Genomic DNA, 19939 nt, shown 5'->3' with positions numbered 1-19939 from the left:
TCCACCTCCTTCGATAACATTTGCAAATAAATTTGCATTATCGCAACAGCCGCTTTCCATTGATTTGTCGCTGGCATAGGCCACTGGTCTCCGCTGGTATTTGAGTGGCAATAAGCCTCTCCAAATTCCCAGTTCTTTTCGCACTTGTCCAGTAGGTCTGGTCAGCATTCTCTCATTGGTCTTTCCATCCTCCTTGACACTTCTCGGCTATTTGGCATCACTTATTATTATTATTATTATTATTATTATTATTATTATTATTCGTTATTGAATGTATATATAATTTTCTTGCCTTCACTTTTTTATGCTTGCGAAATTATATACTCTGACAACTCTTTTGTCATTTAAAAAAAAATCAAAACAAACGACTTTTGTCAACATAGAAGTTTATTTATGATTGACTTTTGGCCATTGGCAAGAGAGAGAGACAAACAGACAGACAGAGACGAAACAAAACAATGCGTAAAAATGTAAGTGTGTGTGCGTGTATGTGTGCAGAAGGCGACGGCGGTAAATGTCCACCTCTCTTTTCCTCTTTTTGGTTGTTCATGTCATCTGTGTCTTACAAAGACACCAACCGACATTCCTAAAATGTAAATATTTAAAATATTAAATTGTTCTTGTTTCTTTTGCGTTACTCAATTCTACCTTCCGGACCAGGAATGTAAGTCTTTCAGTTTTTCGGTGATAGTTACAATTCAGGTCATTTTTACAGGACACAAGAATGTAAAAAAAAATCCATCTGGAATCTGCATGTCTGTGCACTTGCTATTTTATCGGTGTCCCTCTGATCAATAGCCAACAATAATAATAATAGGTCTGAAGCATTATTAAAAGTTAATATTAGAGAAAAGCAGGATAGCAAATAGTTTTCTAAAAAGGATATTTTGACTATTCATCCTTGTGTCGCCATTTTTATTCTCAAACATCACGTAAGTTTTTAAAACTTTCTGCTCGGGTCTTATATACTCAAAATTGAACACAGAAGAGAGGTTCATACTTAGCAACAGCGATCTCGCAATCCGGTAATGACTACAGTACTGGTTTTTGTGTTGTCAGAAAGACACCATTCCTTTAATTGTTTTAAATTTTAGAAATACAATAGTTTGGTTTTATTCAAAAACAAACTATAAAAATATATAACGACATAACTAAGTATATTTTTGATGCTAATTTAAGTTTTAGCAGGATCGGAGGGACTCTTGGCCTCGGCAGTCGTAATATATATATATATATATATCAGTGGCGACTCTAGCCTATTATTGCTTGTCGTGCCGCCCCCCCCCCTGCCCTTTGTCAACTTTAGTTCCCAATCCGTGGTCCGTGGACCCAAATAAGTAATCATAGTTGCTATTGCGTGATTCTACGAAGGTTTATTGGATTGACGGGTTTCTTAGTATTAATATAAAATGACTTAAAACCCGTATTTTTCGTAGATTTCTATGATTCAAAATTCACGAAAAAAAAATTCCTCAAAAAAACAAATTCACTCTTATTCAAAACCTGTTCTTTATTAATTAATGAAACAATAACTTCATCACTGATATTAATTTACAATCTGATATACACGCGTGGTTATGTTTACACAGAACTATTCGTGCTACTACATATTGCAACAGTAGTAGTAATCGTTCTTCATGTGTTTATGCGTATGTATGTGTCTAGAGATCTCCCCCCTCTCTCTCTCGGTCCCTCATCCTCTTCCTAAAACAGACATCAGCAGGCTCGATCGTGCTAAATATTTTAGGCACTATAAGTGGGCTCCACTTTGCGGGTGATTACAGAAAAATCTGGATTCCTCTAACATTATGATTATTACGAGTAAAGGTTTGGCTTGGCACGAATTACGGACGTTCAACGTCATAGCCGCTGTTATGGAGTTTTCAATGAATCTGGCGGTGGCCGGACAAAGACAACCCGTTCAAAACAGCATCCTTGTATTATTCCCAGATATATTTATGAATTTTTTGCTACTTAGTTATCGAAACTTGAATAGATATGTAATTTAATTGAGATCAGACTAAGTATGTTTGCTTGAAATTAATGAATGATTTTTTAATCCATTTTGAATAACATTAACCGAATTATTGGTCGTGCCGGGCACGAGTGACACTAGTCCCATCTCCGCCCCTGATATATATATATATATATATATATATATATATATATATATATAATTATTTTTTTACTATAATAATTAAATACCTACAGACACTAGTGTTTCATCCTTTCGGGATTCTTCAGTGCAGGGTGTCACGATTTCTACCAGTCGAACGATTCGAACCCCGCGACACGAGACATCTCTGGCTCGATTAGCGGAGGCCGTATCCATTCGGCTACTATTAACCGTGTGAAATAGCGTTGAATTTTAAACATTTTAATTTAAATGTTCATTACGTCAGGCAGACAGTGATCAAATCGTTATACGATGATCTACGCATAAGAGCTAAATTGACCGACTTTTAATTCAACTGAAAGTGCTCAACGATAAGAAACGAATTTCACATATATATATATATATATATATATATATATATATGTACGTATACATACACATATATAGATGCATTTATATACATATATATGTATATATGCATATACACACACACACATATATATATATATATATAGCTATATATATATATATATATATATATATATATATATATATATATATATATACTCATAAGCAAAAATAAAATGGGCCAAGAGTAAAAAAAAGGAAAAATCAATTTTTCAATATTTTTCCGTGAATTTTTGTTTATTTTAACTGAAAATTTCTATTTTGCGGATCACTCTTATTATAGCATATAATAATAATTGAAAAAAATAATCCTAAAAATGGTACGACCACGTTTTGGCGAGGATATAAAAAAACGAATTGCAGGATTAAGGTAGTCCAAAATGACTTACAAGCAGATTTTTTATATTCTAAGAAAAGAAAATCTGAAAACATATTTTTCTGCAGTGAAGCGAATTGGTCAAAGGTTTGAAGTTGAACGCTCTGTAAAAGGGAAATCTGGATCTGGTCGTCCTAGAGCATCCACTTTGAAGGACTAGCACAGGCTTAAATTAACTGTTTTGAAGGATCGAAAAAAAACTTATGTTGACCATAGCAAAGAATTCAAAACAAGGGCTAGAAATTCTCTTTCTAGATATACAATATCTAGACGAATGAAAGAAATGCAAAGAAGCCATTTTTATCTAAGAAGAACATCAATGATAGAAAGATATTTTTCTCGTGTTATGACAAGTAAGATACAGACTATTTCAGGAATGTTTTCTGGTTAGATGAATCAAGATGTTGACTTGTCAGTGATGCTCCCGATGCTCCCGAACGGTGCAATCGAAGAACTGGAGAAAGATTTTCGCCAAGTTGCATAAAAACAACATTTAAACACGGGAATGAAAAGATAATGGTATGGGGAACTTTTACTGCAGCAGGAGTTGTAGAACTTATTAGATGTGAAAAGTCAACCAATGCAAAGGAATACATTCGAATATTAGAAACAGGACTGTTACCAAGTATCCATGAACTGGGAATATCCCAGAACATTATTTTTCAACATGATAATGCCCCTGCACACACTGCTAAAGTTACAGAAAAATGTTTTTTCTGATAACTCAATTGATATGATATTTTGGCCAGGTCAAAGCCCCGATTTAAACCCAATCGATAATATTTGGTCAATAATATCTCGTGCATTGGCCGGAATAACTGTGGAGAATAATGACAAACTGTGGGAAGCTGTGCAAAGCGAATTGAATAGCATTTCCTCTTCACAGTGTTCCATTTTAGTTGAGAACATGTCTAAAAGGATTGATCTTTTAAAGAAATCAAAAGGGAATGCAATTCCATCCTAAGCATTTATTAAAGTAAATGTCTTGTTCTGTGTTATTAGTCTCGTTTAAGTTTCATTGTTCAATGGTTCTTTGTTCAATATAGCTTTTAGTGCAATAAAATGTATAAAATTTGTTTGGCCCCTTTTTTTTGCTCACGAGTATATATATATATATATATATATATATATATATATATATATATCATAATCGCGTTGACACACCGGTTCTCGTCAGATCACCGAAGTTAAGCAACGTTGAACCTGGTTAGTACCAGATAGGTGACCATTTGGGAATTCTAGGCGCTGTATGTGCTCTCCGCTTATCTCGGCATTTGTTTCCAGTCGCCTTGTACAGACACTTTACTTGCCACTGGTAATTAACTATGTCGACTCTGGAGAGGTGTGACTGAAGATTGCGGACCTCCTGCCACAAAAATTTCACATTTCATGTTCAGACACAACTTTGTGTGTATCCATAGTCCCTCAAAGACTAGAGGAGCCCTCTACCTATATATATATATATATATATATATATATATATATATATATATATATATATATATATATATATATAGCTTTAAGTAAAAGAAGAAAGAGAAAGATCAAATCCACAGAAGGAGACTTATCCGGATAATGCCAAGCTCAACAATAATTATTATTATTACTTATACAATAGGACAAGAAGAGAATGAAATGAAGACACAAAACTATATATAGGTAGATATAGAATGGATCATTTATTGAATAATAGAATACGGGCAAAATATGGGGGATATATGTACACATGTGTATATATATATATATATATATATATATATATATATATATATATATGTACACATATCTGTACATATATATACACATATATACGTACACATATGTGTACATATATATACACACATATCTGTACATATATATAACTTCAGTTCCTTCAGCTATAATCGAAACCGAAAGTAAAACGAATGAAGAATTTTTGGTATAATTATTTATTACAAGAAATAGAAGGTCGTAACAAGTAAGTGATAATCACATGGAAGAAAATAGAGGTAAGCGTGACACACAAAATAACACACACACTTACGTATTAATATATGAATAACTAATCCTCATCTCAAAAACTGAGAAACGTAAATTGTGTTTATTTTTAGCTTTATAATTTATATTTTCGTCTACATTTGATTTTATTATTTGGCCATGTTAACGATTTAGCTGTATGTTCATAAATACCAATTTTGAACAGAATAAACAAGAAAAGAAACATCTATTTTTTTTTTCAATGTTGCAATTATTATGTCATGTTTGTGCGAAACTGGAGATCCAATAAAAAAATGCGTTGTCTCATTAATTGAAGACGAAATTACGTTTGTAACTTTCCAACATGGCGGGCGTTGGCAAAAAAAAACTGACCGGATATGACGTAATTAGATATGTGTAGAAATAGGCACAGATAGAAAGAGAAAGGCGAGGTGGGGAGAAGAGACTAAACCGAAAAAAAAAAGAACGAAAAAGAAATACAACAATAATAGCAATATTTATTTACTTCGAAATCTGAATTGTATCAAAAAATATAAAGATTTGAGCTCTAAATTAAAATCATGCTTAGAAATCATCAAAACTAAAGACGGACTTATCGAAATGCATCTTCCAGCGTATAGTGTTACAATTCAAAAGTTACTATTTTTTTAATTCTTTAAAACAAGACTCAGTGAAGTAGGGGGATACTATCGGAGACATATGTTGCAGGGATATTGTGAAGGTAGATAAGCAGCAAGATGTATGTTCACATTACACTTGAACTTCTGCATGTCAGTACAGTTGGGAAAGCAGAATCCCGGAAGAGAGTTTCAAAGTCTAGCAGTTCTGGAGAATAAATTATTGGAATCTTAATAGCATTTAAGCAAATTCATTAAAATTTGATTTTGCATAGGGGATTTTCAATTATTTTTATTACACTCTGTTATAGCCCCATATTAATGTAGCTATTTACAATGTAGAGATTTACAATTTAAAGAAAAAAAAACGGTTGATCTTAGCAGGAATAAGTTTACTAACTTCTGAGCATGCGTACATATGCAATTTTAGTTTGAAAGCCCTTAATTTTCATTTTATAATTATCAGGCGATTGCACAGACGGTAACGATGAAGAATGAAGTACGTAGAATGGGGAGCTGATTGTTTTTTTTTGTTTTGTTTTTTTTTCGATTCCAGTTGATGGTACCGAAGTCATTTATTTTTAACTTTTAAAATCATTACTAATAATTTCAATATTCAATTTGACTACGAGTATATATATATATATATATATATATATATATATATATATATATATATATATATATATATATATATATATAACTACTTAATTTACTCACATAAAATTAATATACGAAAGTATAGATTTATGCGTAAACTTTAAGTATTTACTTCAAAACTGCTCCATACGTAGGTAGAGCTAGTTAGTATATATATATATATATATATATATATATATATATATATATATATATATATATATATATATATATATATATATATTGCAAAACTTTGTTGAAATTCAAAGACTTACATTTTTTCTTTTTATAACTTTTGTTTATTTCATCCCGGATTTCTTCATTACAGCCGTTTCGTTAATGGGATGGCAATTTTATGATTTTATGCGTCCATAAAAATGTCCTGTCCTCACCAACTCGTCAGATGTTGTTTCCATTTTATGTTACCAACAAAAGGTTGGTTTTGTACGTGATAAACCTGGTGTTTGGGGAAAACGAAATGTATTAATGACATTTAAGCAGATTCATTAAAATTTGATTTTGCATTGGGAATTTTCAATTATTTTTATTGTACTCTATTATAGCCCCATAATAACATATATACACTAGTTTTATATCAAACAATAAATTACTGATCGAAATAAGCACCACCAGAATAAAAACACATTTGCTAACGCAAAACAAGTGTATTTATCCCAGAAACCTAAAAATCTTCTAGTGGTGATGAAGTCACTGAAAGCGTTTTTGGTATCGCTTGGGGTTTTGAAGCATTTCTCACGTAGAAAGTTGTCGACGTGTTTAAAAAGTGTTAGTCGCTAGGTGAGGTCTGGTGAGTATGCCAGATGAGCCAGACTTTCGTAATACAATTCGTTTTGTAGGATCGATTTAGCAACGTGCGGTCAGACATTATCATAGAGGAGAATTGGGTCTTTTCTGTTGACTAATGCTGAGTGTTGTTGTCGAAGTTTCTGGTGCATTTCATCCATTTGTTGACAGTACTACTCCGACGTAATAATTTTGACTGGATTAAAAAAAACTGTAACTGTAATGGGGCAGACCGATCACAGACCAGCAAACAGTCAGCATGGCCTTCTGTTGGTGAAACGCTGGCTTCGGAAAGTGTCGTGCGAATTTGCTTTTTTCCGTCTTGTATCCAACGTTCTGAAAAGAAACCATAATTGCTTTAAAACGATTACAATTTAAACGATTAGATATAGCGAAAAACGCTCTTTTAAATAATATATAAAGTAAAGGTAGTATAACGAAAACTTATTTGAAAATACATCATTTGAAATCAAAATTTAACATTTCGTAAGAACCTTGTTGTCCACCTAATAAAATGGAAATAATAATAATAATAATAATAATAATAATAATAATAATAATAATAATAATAATAAAAATTATTATTATTATTATTATTATTATTATTATTATTATTATTATTATAGGTTCGAAAATGCAAAATGAAAATGCTTGAACACGTTTTTGCGCATGCGCTCGCCTGAATTAATAAAAACAAATAGAATCATGCAAAGAGAATCGGATGCATTTCTCTGAATTTCTAAAAGTTGCCATTTTGATCCACCCATAATTCATTAAAAAAAGACAGACTATTTTCATTAATAAACAGTTGAGCCAAACTCTATGAGAGAGCTACCACCTGACGAAGGCCGTGTGAATAGTTGGCCGAAACGTCGTGAAGCAACAACTATCAAGCTTAGGGTTGATATCTCAACTCGCGCATACACAGTTATGAACATACACACACAGGCACTAACGAACACACATGCACACAACTCATTAACTTTTCTCATTATCGTCTGCTCATCAAAAACAAATGCATAAATATATTAATTTTAATTCTCCCAACTTTTTTCACTAAACTTTCTACAATGAAAACAAATTAACATTGACTCTTATTAAAAATTCTAATCAAATGTAATTTGTATAATTGAGTAGGGAAGTTTTGAATATGATTTTCTAGGCGCGTGGATAATTCACGGCTCTTCAATTATCGACCCGGACTCCTTCAGTATTTCGGCTAAAGAATCCCTCGCGTTCTGCAAGAACTCTGTAAATATGAATAAATATTCTACGTCTTCTTCCTATCTATGTAAATTTGTGAATAAAACATATATAAAATATATATTTGTGAATTTCTGAGATGAGGGTTGGTTATTTGTAGGTCCTAAGTAATTCGCACCTAATTAGTAATTAGGATCTCTATCCAGTTATGGCTGACGGAACAAGAGCATGCTACCTCCGTGAAGTAAATAAAGGGTTCCGCTCGAAATTCCGCCCAAATTCCCGAGTTCGACAGAAACATTCCCGAGTTCGACAAGATACATCTGAAGAATGGCGGAGATTATATCGACCGAAACATTGTGAAAATCACACTCAAGATGTGAACAGTAGTCCGATGAATAATAATAATAATACATAAAATATATTTTTTTTGTGAATTTGTTTTTGGACTCATGTGTGTGTGTGTGTGTGTGTGTGTGTGTGTGTGTGTGTGTGTGTGTGTGTGTGTGTGTGTGTGTGTGTGTGTGTGTGCGTGTTTTTATAATCTTACATTTCTCTCGCTCTCTAACATTTTGATATAAAACTAACACATTTTCATTTAAATTTTTTCCCTAAAATCGGCCCTTCTCACAGCCCTGGGAGTTTGTTCAAGCACATTGCTTCTTCAAGGCGAGAGCCATTCATTTCAACTTGACTATCAGCGAGGAAACACCCGACTTTGCCGATCGTAAAATACGCTTAAATATATTTTATTCATATTTATAATTGCAGAGCCAATTGTCTATTGACTACTACTTCCGGTCGGAAATAGTTGGTGCAGAATTAAAACTGTCCGCGTTTTAGGTTTTGTCACGCACCATTTCAATATTTTAGGGGTAACTGGTGGTACTTTTGAGCGTGCTTAATTGAAAAAGAACAGTTTTCGTTCTAAAAGTCATTTAGAGTTTAATCTATGCACATTACTTTGTTGACTGTTATATAATCTATTTTTAAAAATACCCGCAATGGCTAGATAAATATGGAAAAATGTAGTTGATGCCAATGTGAAAGGTAAAGACAGAAATGATAAGAGAGAATTGACAAATTCAAGACGAACAGCAGTTCTGCAAGCGTTTCTACAAAGGTCTAAAGGGCGCATCCTAGACGAGGTGCAATCAAAGATGTTGCTACAAAATTCGGTATAGGAAGAAATACTGTAGGCAGAATTTGGTCACGAGCACTAGACAGTTCGTCCGATATATCGGTGCCCATCCCCATTCCCGACCATTTCAGTTAATCCGACAGATAGATAAGAAAGATTTAAAATCAAATAAAGTCTACGACCGTTGTCTTTAATATTTTCACGCGTCGCAAAGATACACAAGAAAAAGAATAGCTCGAACTCATTTTGTGGTGCAACAAGGACATTTATTTTCTCATTCTCTCGCCACGCGTGACTTATCGTTACGATTGTGACATCACCCACGTCTCTAACGTGATGGTATTTCCTTTTTATAGTCTTTTTCCCGACCTTACTGTGACGTAATTTCGTACATGGCCTTGTGTCTGTATACGCACGTCCGTTCTCTATTCAACATAATGACTATGATTGAAATTGCGCTCGCGTAAAACTAATAAATATATGTCAGCAATTTGAAATGAACATTTCAACTTGCCGACGTATTTTTGTACGCGTTATCCATCTATGTAAAAAAAGAAGATTTTGCTCGTTATAAACAATTCTTGGCGTATGATTACTATTTCCTGTTAATTTCAGTGTTAACCGCACACACATATATGCACCTATTGTTTTATTTATATAGAAACATAAACTATACGTTGTCATGTTGTTGAGATCACTTGAGATCCGTTCGTCAAACTGGTCTATATGTAACTTTCCTTTTGTAAACACGCTCTCATCGACTTCCGGTTTCATATTTCCGGATGAATGGCGGATTGTTTTATCCGCTGAGGCCGTTGTTTGTTGTGAAAAATATACAAACAAATCAATCACTCAACGAGCAAAGCTACAACGTTTGAATATGAAAGAAAAACAAAGGAAAGGAAGATGCTGAATTATTAGTGATAGAACACATTTTGCTTTACCACTGTTCGTACAAAGAATTAAATTAAATCATAGAATTACGTCTGTTATTTAGTTTTGCATGTATAAATAAGAATCATCATTTCTGATAATCTAAAGAGAAATACACTTATCGCTGACATTTTATTTAGAGTGGAGGATCTCTATTTCTCCTATTTATAGTCTTTTTCCCTACCTTACTGTTACTTATTTTTTTTTTTTTTACACAGTGATCACCACTTATCAAGGCCCGGAAGCCACTCAGGTATAAGGGTTATTGCAAGTACATTACGTTAGTGTGGAGATTTGATGAAGTGTTTAATTGGGGGGGGGCGGTTCATTAGGAATTTGTTAACATTGGACTTGAAAACATCCAAGTTATAGTCCGGAGGGAAGCAGGCAGACGGAACAGAGTTCCACAGGCGTGCAGTTCTAAGAAAGAAGCTTTGTTCACGGAATCCACGTTTTGATTTAGGCACAGATATAGAGTGGGGGAAATTTTTCACAGTGGATTCAGCTAGACGGGTGTTTTTCGTGAAAGATTAGCGAGGGGGGACCAGGGATTGGAGTTCAGACGAGCACCTGCCATGAAAATAACGATAAAACAAGGATAGGCTCGCAACGTCTCTTCTGTGGGAGAGAGGTTGCAGGGTAGAGAAAAGGGCATCCCCCACTAAACCACGAAGTCTATTTTGTACTCATGATAGGCTGTTTTTGGCAGCTCCTGCCCAGATATGGCAACAGTATTCCATCCTTGGACGTACTTGGCTTTTATATATACAGAAGGAAATTAATTCTTCCCTTCCATTTCTAGATGTACTGGTTTATAAAACATCTTCCGTTTTCTTGACTTCTATCTACCGTAAACCTACGCTTACAGGTCTCTACAAACGTTTGGAACTCTCTTTGCCCCACCAAAAAAAAATATCTTATCAAAACTCTTACCTATAGAGCATTGATGATATGTTCAGAGACCAAATTAAATGATGAAGTCAAGTTTATTACCAAGACTCTTTGTGATAATGGTTTTCCATTGCAAACCGTAGAATCTACAATAAGAAATAACATTTCTAATTTCGATAAAATTAAATAGGCATATGTTGACAAATGCCCTATCTACCCACGCCTACCTTGGCTAACGATAGGTTTGCCAAGCAAATTTCTTCTGTCGTACAAATTTTTGCATCAAATACCCGTGTTGTTTTTTTCTTGTAAACCCATCTTGTCTTCAATTTTTGAAGACGTTCTTCCCCCACCCCCACCGTAACAATTCTATTATTTATTTATTTAAATGTAGCTGCGGTGTGCGCTATGTCGGGCGAACGTCTCAAAGATTAGATAATAGGGTAAAACATGTTCCATCCAAAATTCGGAATGGAAACTACCTACCTTCGGACGTTTTGAGCAATACCCATGGTTCATCTATAGTAGAGCACCTTATAAATAATCGTATTTGTGCTTCGAATTTTAGTGCTGACTTTTTTTCCATTCTTAGTAAGATGCACTCTTTTTACCATCTTAAAATTCTAGAAACCATATACATTAAGACTGTATCTTTGCAAACAAAAAGAGAATCCATTGTGACTTAATCTGCTTTCTATTTGATAATTCGTTTCCCCGTTTTTTGGGGTTTATTTTATTTTATTTTATTTTTTTATTTTTTTTTTGCTTTTTTTTTTGTTCTTTTCCCCTTTTTCATCTCCAATTCATTGCCCCTCCCCTTTTTTTCTTTTTTAAACGTGATTATTAAGCACGATTTTAGCTCTGTTAAGCGAGCTTTGAAACCGGTCAGCTGGCATATTCATTTTTATTTTTTACTAGACTACTCGTGACCCATTGGGTCAGTATGTTATATTAGCTATGGAATTAATGTATGAGCGTGACACTTGTGACGTAAAGAAAATAGCTTTTTGTGACGTAACAGAAACATTTCTATGAAAGTATATTAAAATGAAAAAAGAATATAGATAGATTTCTATAAGTCGTTCTGTTTATAACTGTTTATTTTTGAAAAAGAAACTTACAGCCATTGAATTATAAGTGGTTTGTCATACTTATAGGTAAATGTGCACTGAACAGATACCATAATACCTAAAGTTAAATTCAAACTTGATATATCTTTTAATTTAAACGCGAAAAACAAACAATTGGATACTGTAAACGTACACAGTAAAACAATACGTTTTATCGTCGCGTTGATTATTTATTTGTAACGAAAAAAAACATATTTTCGGGGTTATTTATTTATGTTGGTAGTGCAGAAGAAAAGGTGTGACTGCTTTTTTTAAGAAAGGTGTATTAAAAATGGATAATAAATTGAAAAAAATGAAGGCGGTGGGTAAATCGCCGTTGTAAAATGCTCTTATGGTTATCAACGGGTTAAAGTAAATTTATTTGTACGAAAATTGCGTTAAAATAACTTAAATACGGAAATGAACGATGTAAAAATAATGCATTTGTTTATTTGGATAATTTAAACGCTAAAAAAAAAACAAGTGGGACGCTGAAAACGTACACAGTAAAACAATACATTTTATTATCGCGTTGGTTATTTGTTTATGTACGCATGCGCAACCGGAAGTCGTAAACCGAATGCGTGGTTAGAACACCCGTTACAAGGTCATTTGAGTTTTATAATTATATAGATTTTCACAACCTTAAATGTTTCCGAACAAGTATAAAATTGGTCTGTACATAGCCATAATATATATAAAAGGAATTTTGTCTGTATCTGTGTACCTGTGCGTTTGTGTCTGTGGGTTCGTTCCCTATGGACTGGAAAACGGTTGGGTCGATTTTTATGAAATTTCACACTAAGGTACTTTTGTTATTTGCATCCATGTGTAAGTCGTTTTACCACCCTAAAACGCACAGTTCGAATTGTTGAAATGCAGAATTACCCTCCTCTTTCCCTTAGTAGAGAAAAGGAAACATGTATTCAACACCCGAAGAAGGTCGCAGGGTACAGTGACCGAAACGTTGTGCTAATAACACTCAAGAGGAGAATAATTATCCGTTTAATCAGAATAATACAAACATTCATATCTCATCTCAAAATTTAGAATTGTTTTAATGTTTTGTTCTTATTTAAATAGGATAATTAGAGACTGAATAATTTCTGAACCGTTGTCTTTTTTTTGTTGTTCTTGTTTTGTTTTTTTTTTGTTCTTGTTTTTTTTTTTTTTTGTTCTTGTTTTATTTTGGGAGGGGTTCTTTTTCGTTCGTTTTTGTTTTGTTTTGTTTTGTTTTTGTTTTGTTTTTTGTGCTTTGTTTTGTTTTATATTAATTTTGTTTTTTTTTTTTTTGTTTTTTTTGTTTTTTTGTTCTTTTTTGTTCTTGTTTTTTTGGGGGAGGGGTTCTTTTTCGTTCGTTTTTATTTTGTTTTGTTTTTTTGTGCTTTTTTTTTGTTTTATATTAATTTTGTTTTGTTTTCCATTTATATTCTTTGTTTTTTTTATTGTCACTTTTATTGCGTTAATATTATTGCTCCTTGGGGCTTAATGAACAGACATCACAAATGACGATGGACTTTTAAACATCAAAAACGTTAACTAAAGTGAAATGGAAACTGGAAATTTTTAATGAAGAAATTAATGGGAAAAAAAACGTATAAATCTGCATAGGAAACAGAAATGGGTTTAAAAGAAAGAGAGCATCGCATTATAGAAATAGATTTGTGTTCTTCTTTTTCCTTATTTCTCGTACAGAATATTTGTAAGATGAAACGTATATATTTATATTTATAAATAAATGCACATTGCTCCTAATTATAGAGTATTTATGAACGTGAGAATGGGTGTGTAGAGACACTTCTCAACCTATATACTCAACGAATTTATGATCTACAAACTAGAAATTTGGTATATAGGGTATTCAGACATGTGGAAAAATCTTTAATTGGTTTTCATCAAAAAAAAAAAAAAGAAAACTTCTACACCTATAAATATAACGAACTTTTTTTTATCTACAAACTAGAAATTTGGTATATATGGTATTCAAAAATGTTAAAAACTCTTTAATTGGTTTTCTACACCTATAGACTTGACGATTTTTTTATCTGCAAACTTGAAATTTGGTGTATAGGGTATTCAGACACGTGGAAAACTCTTTAATTGGTTTTCATCCGTAAAGTTACACTAATGATTATTGTACGACATTGTCTTAAGGGTTTGGTTTCGATCTCAGTCCGAGCATATTTTATTTACTTACAATAAGTGAACTGTTTAGAAAAAGAAGCATAATACTCGCATGCACATGTCTCAGTTTCTTTTGTTTTTGTTTTGTTTTTTGGGGTTTTTTTTTTTTTTTGGTTTTTTTTGCTCCATTTTTAAAAAGAATTTAATGCAACCTTTAATACCTACGGTACTTCTGTTCATAATGAATAAAAAATTATGCATTAATGAAAATATATTTATGTGTATTTTACGACCGGGCAACGCTGTGCGGTCTGCTAGTATATATATAAAGTTCATATTTTTTTCTAGCTCTAACATAGACTTTAAAAGTTTATGCTTTCTATTTAAAAATTATTAAAGCGAACCTCTTAAGATACGTGGTCATTAATACGCGAGCGACTAAATAAAAGTAAACTAGTTTGCATATTCTTGGAAAAACGGACTTTAATTAATTATTCATCTTCTATGTTTTCTTATTGGATGATTAACTTTTTGTTCAAGCAGTTCGGGAATCGAATCAGTTGATAATCCTAGAAACTCTTGGGGAATAGCAATGTTGATTCAGTCATTCATATATGGTTAAGCTGACAGATTACACATGAATGGCCTGCTTGAAGACCTGATTTAACGCGATTCTTTGGTGGGTGGTGGTTAAGAGTAATATGTTTACGCATAGAATGAGGACTACGAGAAGAAATTGCTGCCATTCCAAAAGAGTTTGTAGAAAGATCTATTCTCTCTCTCTCTCTCTCTCTCTCTCTATATATATATATATATATATATATATATATATATATATATATATATAATGTATATATAATATATAATATATATAGTATATATATATATATTATATTATATATATTATATATATTATATATGTATATATTATGTATTTATTATATATCATATATATATATTAAATACATATATATATTAAATATATATACTAAATATATATATATATATTATATATATATCAAATAAATATATATATATATTAAATATATATACATATTAAATATATGTATATTAAATATATATATATATATTTATGTAGAGAGAGAAAAGAGATAATAAATAGATATATAGACAAATAGATAGATAGATAAATAGATATATAGATAAATAGATAGATAGATAGATTAACAGACAGACAAACAAATATATATATATAGAGAGAGAGAGTATATAATAGATAAATAGATAGACAAACAGGCAGATAGATAAATAGATAGCTAGATAGATAAATAGATAGACAGAAAGACAAGCAGATAGATAGATAGATAGATAGATAGATAGATAGATAGATAGATAGATAGATAGATAGATAGATCTGACCCCCAAGATCGCCATGGATCTGGAATATGTGCCCACATTAGAGACGTCTTCCATCTCGAGAGAAGATCCTAAATTACTCTATATGTGTTTTCAGGTTACACTTGTTCACACTACTGCGTTTATATTTGCCCTCTATCGCACCTCCCCCCACAACAGCAGAGTTACTATCTTTAAGAACATATAGAAAAAAATCGACCACATCTTGTCTGCTCATCCTTCGGCTAACTTTCACGTATGTGGAGATCTCAATGTTCACAATTTGGAATGGTAGCCCACTCAAACAAGACAGATGATGAGAGGAGGTTCTCTCACGATTTCACCATTGCTTTTGACCTCACTACGATTGTTCACGAACCCAACCGTGCGCCCAACACTGACGGTTAGTATGCAGACTCCGAGACCTTTTTTTTTCACAACTTGCCATGAGCTATGTTCAGCCTTCGTTCTGTCTCAACTGGGATCTTCCGGTCACTCGGTTGTATCAGTTAAATGAAATGTAATATGTACTCAGACCTACCTCTCCATCGTACAGTATTTCGATATGGCTGACTGGAATAGCTCCCGTACATTAATATCAGATCTACATCTGCGTTCCATGTTTAAAAAGGATGCGTGCTCTATAGTATCATACCTTGCAGAATGGTGATTTGTATGCATAGACCGCGCCATATCTTTTTAAACATTCTTCCAAAAACTTAACAGCCCGCCGTGGTTCTCTTCGGAATGTGCCGCTGCCATTTCGCACAGGAATCACTTTTCCCCATTGCTTCAAGCGTAATAGATGTACTGAGACTAAAGCCGCTTTCAGAACTGCCAGCAACTACTGTAAAAGAGTAATGAAGAACGCGAGAGAGTTGAATGCGCATCTCGTTTAGTCCAAAGTAGTTAGTTTCCACTAGTTTTGGCAAATAGCAAACAGAGTCCTCAGCAGAAGCGTGTGCTCTATCCCAACAATTCTTCAATCGACCTGGGATAATCTCGTAAGCATCGGACAATGCCAAATTTTTTGCCAACAACATTGCAGCTAATTCTACCCTATGCCATCAACATTCCGCATTTTTTCCTTTAACAGACTATGCTAAATACAAATATAAATGAGTGATGTTGCTAAGTTAATAAAAAACCTTGATTCCAGTAAAGCAACTGTCCCTAGCGGCTTTTCCACTATGGTGCTGAAAAAGCTTCAACTAGAACTAGATCTCATACTTACAAAGCTGTTTAATCGTTGTCTTAAGGAGAATTGCTTCCCAAAACTCTGGGAAACCTCATCAGTATGCCCCGTATTTAATAATTGGAGTGGGCGGTCATCTTCCCCTCGATATAAAATAATAGGTCCCCTTGTGTGTCATGAGTAAATTGCTGGAATCTGTGTTAAATAGAGAAACAGTCAACCGCCTTAGCAAAAAGAATCTCCCTCAGTGACATGCAATATAGTTTTCGTTCTGTTAGATCTACAGCAGATGTGCTAACAGTTGTATCTTATAGGATAGGCGAATCTCTAGACGAAGGTTTCCTTCCAGGGCAATTGCTGTTGTCATGCCAAGTGGCTTTGATAGGTTATAACATGAAGGTTTACCCCACAAAATCTCCAGTTTCGATATAGCTGAAAATATCTTCTCAATTATTAAATCATTTCTCTTTGATAGGTTCAAAATAGTAGTGGTTGATGAGACAATAATCAGAAGCTCACAGTATTAATGCTGGAGTCCATCAGGGGTTCATCCTGGGCTCAACTCTCTTCCTGATCTGCATCAATTCTCTCTCAAATCACATCCTAAGATCATTCGTAAGAATTTATGATGAGGACCCTACCATCTATGGCAACACTTCAAAAGTCGTAAATGATCAAGTTCTCTCTGACTTTCTTTTCTCTGATCTTGAGCAAGTGGTACAATGGGGAAAGAAAACCAAGCTTTTATTTTTACATTATCAACGCTCTGAACATCGTCTGGAATCAATTGAAATCAATGGTTCTCGTTTTGGGAAGGATCCATGGTTTGACAAGCTTCTGAGTCTGACTTTTACCTCTAGTCTGAAATGGATCACGTACATCAAATCCGTTGCCAACGTCGCTGAAAAATGGTGGGATCATATCACCGTTCCAGTGGATATCTCACCACTTATACAATTCTCTACCTATATAAGATCCAGGTACGCCGAAGGATAGAGTACTGTTGCCACATCTGGGCAGGAGCTGCTAGAAACTACGCACTCAGATCGGTTCATTTTAGTGACCGACAGAAACAGAAAGGTTTTACAAAAGTAAGTATATGTGTGCATATATATATATAAAGTAACTATATGCATATATATATATAAAGTAACTATATCTATGTATATATATAAAGTAACTATATCTATGTATATATATAAAGTAACTATATCTATGTATATAAAGTAACTATATATATATATATATATATATATTCCCTTGTTGAGACGAAGTAAGTCAATTTCACAGTCGGATTTCGGCACGGTTTGCTTGATCTGTGTTAGTTAATAGAATTTCTTGTGTGCGGGACGTTTGATCAGTTGGCAGAGTGCTTGCCTCGCTTGCAAGAGGCTTGTGTTTCGAATCCTAAGTTCGGATGTATCTAACTGATGAGCCCAAATGAGGGCGAAACTCGAGTTTTGAATTTCCGGTTCGTTAACTTCCATGGCTCTTGTGTGCTGCGACGTTGTTTGGCTGTGGAATCTATGATATATAATCTTTCACATTCTGAAAATCATACACACACACATACACACACACACACACACACATATATATATATATATATATATATATATATATATATATATATGTATATATATATATATATATATATATATATATATGAGGCCAAGTAAACCTCTGTCTGACGAACTCGCGATTATTGGCTGAACAGACTTCGGAGCCTAGTAGAAAAGTTTTAAAAAACCTGACTGTACATTTGAAGAATATTACAAGAAAGTATTTCCTAATAGAGGCGTCATTTTTTTTTTTTTTTAATTTTTTCATTTTGTTGATATCTGAGCATTGATGAGAGTAGTAAGGAAAATAGAAAACAAAACAAAATTTCATTAATAAATATTTTTAAATATGAATAACATGAAGCATAATTGGATTCGGTATTAAATGACCTAAAAGGGTTGATATGCCGTAGAAAATAAAAACAAGCAAACAAAATATTTTAAGCATAACAACGTTTGCCCAAAATTACTGGATTCAACATGAAACTACCTGATAAAAAGGGTTGATATGCCGCAAAGCAAAGCCGCAAAAGAACCAGATATGTGACCTAGTATTCTCTATTCATGCAAATAGAAGAAAATTTACTTCTTTACACAAATATACAACTTTCAAATGAACATGTTTCGTGATCAGAATCATAACGCGTAAAAGCCTGTATAAAAATAGGGAAAAAAAACGGAACTTCTTATAGCATTATCTTTGGTAAAAAAAAAAAAAAAAAAAAAAACTTCACTTTAATATATACGAATAATAAACGAAAACAAAATGATAATGTCAATAAATAAAAAAAAATCAATACAAACTGGCTGAAAAATCTAACGCTTTAAACAGTGTTGTATAAAGATCATTCATTGGATCTTCAGTTGCATTTCAGGTAATAATGGAGGCCCTTTTTTTATTTTGCACGCGTTCGTTACGCGCTCGGTTCAATTCATGTTATTGATCGATAGAAACAGAAAGGTTTTACAAAAGTAACTATATATATATATATATATATATATATATATATATATATATATATATATATATATAAAAATATATATATATATATATAAGGCCAAGTAAACCTCTGCCTGATAAACGCCCGATTATTGGCTGCGGTAAATGGGTGTGTGAATAACAAAGAATCTGATTGGCTTACTAAGCAAACCCAATATCAAGTGGATGTATTTTTAAAAAAAAGTAACATCGATTCAATGCAATAGTCAGGTGACTCATAATAAGGATAAAACGTGGAAGACTCTGTGTAGCTTTATTGTCATATATGTTTTCTAAACTTACTTAATATATATACTAGCGTGGAGACCCGACGTTGCCCGTGATTGAATGAGAATCAACGAATGTTTTATCCTCGCATATTTTTTCATCGAAATCTGTGAAATTGCCCTTTTTCCAATCAAATCGATTAATCATCTGCTCCAGATGGGGGCCCGTCGCGGTAAACCAGGAGGAAGCTTCATATGTCTCGCCACAATGACTTAGTCCAG

At 33.1% G+C, this 19939-nt stretch overlaps 1 protein-coding gene and 1 pseudogene across 1 annotated transcript in view; both read left to right on the top strand.

Annotated features, from left to right (window-relative positions):
• LOC145263777 (gamma-aminobutyric acid receptor subunit beta-like) overlaps nt 1-19939 on the top strand; it is a 757317-nt gene that overhangs the window by 416869 nt on the left and 320509 nt on the right. The gene's annotated exons all lie outside the window — the stretch shown is intronic.
• Nucleotides 4038-4154, top strand: LOC145264071 (5S ribosomal RNA; annotated as a pseudogene).

The sequence above is a fragment of the Euprymna scolopes genome, chromosome 39, assembly GCF_053919585.1.
Source record: "Euprymna scolopes isolate OS-2025 chromosome 39, ASM5391958v1, whole genome shotgun sequence".
Lineage (NCBI taxonomy): Eukaryota > Metazoa > Mollusca > Cephalopoda > Sepiida > Sepiolidae > Euprymna > Euprymna scolopes.
The sequence above is the reverse complement of the archived record's forward strand: the minus strand, read 5'-3'. Positions and strand labels throughout refer to the sequence as shown.